Here is a 5,549-nt window from a genome sequence, read left to right as displayed (position 1 = left end):
CCAGCACCTCTTCTCACCTGACTGCGAGCCAAGGACACACAGTCCCTCAGACCATATGCTCAGTGCTGGATCTCCAGGCCAAGATTATCAAAGCCGCTTTGGAAATTTACACACTCAAGGGGAATAAAACATTAAATGCATTCAGCATCTTTCCAAGCATCCTCGGCTAAGTGTTCAGGCTAAAGCTTTAAATGAGCATAGATGTATCTAGAGCCTTCAATGCACTGCCAATGCCTAATCACACAGAGCTGGAAACAGGATCTGCATTTTTTGATCTTGCTAGTTATAACATCTTAAATGGTTTCAGGGCACATGGGGACAATTTTTTTACTGTGGGAATGCCATCACAGTTGGTGATGGTCATACCAAAGGAGATTTTGTCTCAAGCTTTCTCATGTTTTTTCTGTAATTCCTTTGGCAAAGAGCTTTGGGAATAATAGCAAAAGTGTTCACGTCAAGCTCTCCAGACAATTCAACAACAGCATTCAGGCTATTTCACAGGTTACACTGGAGGTGCCTGACCCACCCATTTCATGCTGAACAGTCCTGCATTTATTGGCTGTATGAAAGAGCATACTATCATGTGAAAAGGAGCACACTAAGCAGCAAAACTTCTGCACACCCACTCACCAGTCATAATAATATGAGGCAAAATAACACCAGGCAAGTAAAGGAGAGGTTTGTAGCACTCTTCATAGTTCAGATGCAGTAAACATAACAAGATAAATGTAACAAGAGGTAAGGTACTCTAATTAGATCCAACAGAGCCATGGAGGGTGACCCATGGCTTTTCACTGTTCATGTCCAGGCCGACCTTCATGTTCAGCTAATGCTAAACACAGCTTTCAGCCCTGACTCCATAGGATGATGGTTCCCAGATTTTATAGCTGTTCATATCACACAAGTCATAGTCCTGACAACCATCATGTAATACCCTTGAGTGGGACACCATGGACCAAAGAATAAGAAAACTCACCTTCCTCTGCTGCGGATGTTCCTTCTGGTTGCTGAGGCTCCACTACCAAGGTAGAAGCTTAGCACTGCATCCATGCCAGTTTCAACACTTCCCATTTTGCTTTGTCTTTCAAGAGTGTTTATGTTTCCATAACACCAACCACAAGGCAGGTAAACAAATGCTTTTCCCACTTGCTTGAGATGCTCTGTTCTTATAAAATGAGAAGTAGAATGGCATGAGTTCGTACAAGTTTAAAAAATCAATACCCTCTCACTATTAATAGCACTATATGATAGGGTTCAACAGGTACTTTTAGCATCAGCTTAACATTGGAAGGGAAAAGGGACAGCACTGCTGTAAATAAGACTAAACCATCCTTTTTTTTTTTCCCCAGCCTGAAGCTTTTTGAGGCCCTCCAACATGAGAACAACACTTATTTTAATGTGGCTTACATTAGAAAATAACAAAACCTCTTTTATGACCAAAGTATTGAAATAAAACTCTTATCTGCAACCTAAACAATCAAGGCGAGTCATCAGTAATATTACCACATGACCACAACCTGAAAAGGTAAGAATTTTTGTCCCCACTACCCAAGATTTCAAAATACTGTATTATCACAGAAAATTTCCAGCTGCAGTATGATGATTCTTTCAAAAACATATTTGGCTTGGGAAAAAAAAAAGATGGATGCATTTTATACACAGAGCAGATATTTGCTGAAAATTTTCATTAACCTCAAAGTCTGCTTTCTGAATGAGATGACAGCTTCAAAGAAAATTTTCTGTCAATACCTCAGCAAATGGATAGAATGCAACTGAGGAAATTACTTTTTCCCAAAAACTATTCATTTTGTTTAAGGTTTTTACCATTTTCCCATGATGAATCAAACATCAGTTTTCCATAAATAGTAATACTTCTAATTAAAGGGGAAAATAATTTTCACAAAACAAAATCCATTTTTTTAAAGAAAAATTGGCTTTCTTTGCTACCCAGAGTTAAAAACAATTTCTACCAATATAGTTTTCTTGCAAAAATATATTTCCTTTCAGTCAAACCCATTTTCAGCTGGAAAAAAGCCCTCAATAAAACAACCGTGCTCAATACTAATAGTAATAATTCACGCGTCTAGAATACGTTTTGCCTGGGCTCCTGAAAGCATTCTACAAATAACAGAATGAACTGCACAGAGTTTGCACAGAGGCAAAAGAATGACTTCTATTTTATAAGAGAGGAAACACTAACAAAGCAAGGGCCTGCTTTTCAGAAGGAAATATAAATATTACTATCGCAATACAGGATCAGCCCAACGGTCTCTCTAGCCCAGTAGCCTTTTGTTCGCCTGGTAGGGGAGACACCACGGTCATGGAAGGTGCGTTTTCTAGGGTGAAGCCAATCCTTCGCACTCCAGATGAGCTGATACCTGTAATTTCCCAGGAATCTCAGCTGTATAATTTTTGGTAGGAGGAGACTGTCTGCACCTTTCCCTGGCTAACAGGGTCTGCCAAGAGTACATGCCAAGAGTACATGCCTAGAGAAAATCTGACGATAGGTCAGGCATGTACTATATAATGTACCCATAATACTCTTCCACCATCTGACAAAACTCTGTGAGGCCTGCCTGAGTCAGAACTGGTATCTAATTGCTTTCCATTTCTAGCATTTCTACCTGAGCCAATGAGTTCCACAGCTTAATTATATATTGTGCAACTTAAGTAACAGCTTTTTTTTTGTTCACTCAGAGTCCATTACCTACCAGTTTCACTTGAAATTGCTGTATTATGTGAAAATCATTCCATGTGCATCAGGTTCAATTTTGATTTTACAAACCTTTGTGATAGCCAGTGTTCTCCTCTCTCTTCTCTAGCAGTCTTGATTTACTGAGTCAGTCACTCTCTTTGCCAAAGACAACCCATAATTTTTGTAAGTTTTCTTGCTCTTTCCTTTCACCATAAATAAGATCTAGTAGCTGCACAGTCTGATGCCCCTGGAGGAGCAATGAGAAGCTCCATATTGCCCACACTAGAGGTAGTTAAATTCTGTATTGCCTGACATGACTACTTTACTGCGTACCAAGAAGCACGGATGCATTTTACTAGGAGTATCTTGTTCAATGCCCTCATTTATTTTTTTCTGACATTAATGAACTGCTCAGACATAATCCCACTCTTCTCCACATCATTTCAGCCTGGGTAAAAAAAAAAAGAAAATCAGCACTGTTTAAAGATATCAGAAGCACATCTTATTAATAACTTGAAATGCCTAATCACATTCTTATAGTTCATGCTGCAAACATATCCCCAGGGGTCTTACCCAGCTTGACCTTCTTAATCATTGCTTTTCCTTACAGCATTGACGCTCTAATTTCATAGACATCCACATAGACCAGCCACAGACTCAGAAACACAGCATGTTACCTCTTAGGTCAGTAACAGTAAGGTTGCACTAGTGTTAGAACCACATTCCTAGTTCATTTCTGACAGCAATCTGTGTTTCCTCCTCTTGCTATAGTAATAGCATGCTGTATAGCATTTCCAGGAGTTACTCCACTTTGTCCTGACTCCTTGTGTGCTTGCCTCAGCTTGGCCTGAAGCTCATTAACCTTGTGCTCCATTCAGTTTGCATTTGAGGACAAGAACACATACATAGCGATGCACAATTTGGAAACTTGTTTCCTGTGTCCATATACGGCGACTTCTCTCAATAGCAATGCATGGGTTTGTTTTCTGAAATTTCTCTGCTTAAGTGTAGCCTTTTAGCACTAAATTTGTGTTGGGTTTTGGTAGACTTTAGCATTTGGCATCTGTGTCTTCTTACTTAATAGATATTAGCATTGAAACTTTCTTTTTTTAATAGCCTTTGTGTTTCAGCTTCTTCTAAACTCAATTATGATCCAGTTCCTGCCAGACTTACTCACATAAAGCTTCAGTCTGAAATAAACAGGAGATTTAGGTAAAGATAAGGGACTGAAAAAATCATAAACACATTTGATTTCTAAGGAACTATTCTTTTGGCAAGACAGTTCTAAGCCAAAGCGAGCTACAAGACATCTGGATTATATCTGAGAGAGATGAATTCAGAAGAATCCAACCTGATCCTGAACTTTTTAATCCAGAAGGTCCAGTATAAAAATAAAGCATATGTGTACTAGTTACAGGAGAGGATACTCAAATTTTGGAATGTTAATCTTCAGAACCATGCAAAATTGCTTCAAAACTCAGATTCAAGTTTGGCAATAAGGTCACCAGCTCTCCTTTGCATATCATCGGACTCTGAAGCCTAAATTGATTTAAAAAATCCACAAACCCTATAGAAGAGGCTATTGTTAAAAGGGCAATTCACTGCTGATCCTTCTTCCTGACATGCTGGTTCTCAGCGCTGCTGGTGGGGTCTGTTATGAGCTAAACATATCACGTGAGCTACCTCTCCTTGTTTTCAGCTGCTATACTGAATTAAAGGGGCCAAAAAATATATTGGATAATTGGATTGAAGCCAAAGAACATGCCCCAACTAATAGAAAGGCAGCTACTCAGAAAGATGGGTCTCTCTCCCATGTGCCATTCTTCCCCTTGGCTCAACTTGAAAATATCAAGTGCTAAGCCTCTCTCCAGCTGTTTTAAGCTTTCATGAGCTAGAAAGCAAACACCAAAGAAAAATCACCTGCTTTGCAGGACAACAGCTCACTTTGGGAGAGTCAGAACCAAGCTTTGGTGCATCGTGGGTGACTGGTAAGTAAAGCTAGCAAAGTTTTCATACAAACAACATTTGAACTACAGAAGTCACTCCTGTGAGAGAGAAGTTGCCGTGAAACTGTACTCTCTTCAATATAACTCATTTCTTCACCTTGGATTTTTATGACATTCTGCTATGACAATAGAAGAACCATATAAATCCGTGTCATCAACTTGCTCAGCATAATCTTCTTGTTAAGTGCCTTAAAGGTATACTCAAATTCCACTGACAGACACTCAAAAATACTTCCATATAATTCCATAAACCTCCCAGGACCATAAATGGATGTAATTTTCAGAAAACAGAATGGGTGCCAAAGAGCTTTGGATCAAAAAACCCTTCAGTGATTTTATTCCAAATTTGGCCCAAAAAAAGCCCAACTGAAAAAAAAAATCCACAGGACTTTCTAATCCAACTTTGATATTCAACTGTTTGTTAGTGATCTTCTTTTAAGGGAAGGAAAAAATCTGACCAAACTAAAGGTGACTCTGACTGAAGAGGAACAATTTGTATATTTATCATGGAAAAATACGCCAGAAAGCTTGATAAACTTTCAGCCAAAGACAACAAAGTAGATGCATGTTTCTTGCTTTTAGGGTCCTTTCATAAGAACTACATGCCACTGGCACTATCAGCTTCCAGGGTCAGTAAGGCTGTCTAAACCACCTTAACAGCATGCTTCAACAACTTTGAAGAAACTTTTTTTCACAGAATCATAGAATCATAGAATAGTTTGGTTTGGAAAGGACTTCTAAAGGTCATCTAGTCCAACACCCCTGCCGTGGGCAGGGACATCTTCAACTAGATCAGGTTGCTCAGAGCCCCATCCAACCTGACCTTGAATGTTTCCAGGGATGGGGCA

The sequence above is a fragment of the Aptenodytes forsteri genome, unplaced genomic scaffold, assembly GCF_000699145.1.
Source record: "Aptenodytes forsteri isolate BGI_AS27 unplaced genomic scaffold, ASM69914v1 Scaffold412, whole genome shotgun sequence".
NCBI classification, from domain to species: Eukaryota; Metazoa; Chordata; class Aves; order Sphenisciformes; family Spheniscidae; genus Aptenodytes; species Aptenodytes forsteri.
Note: the sequence above shows the minus strand (reverse complement) of the source record.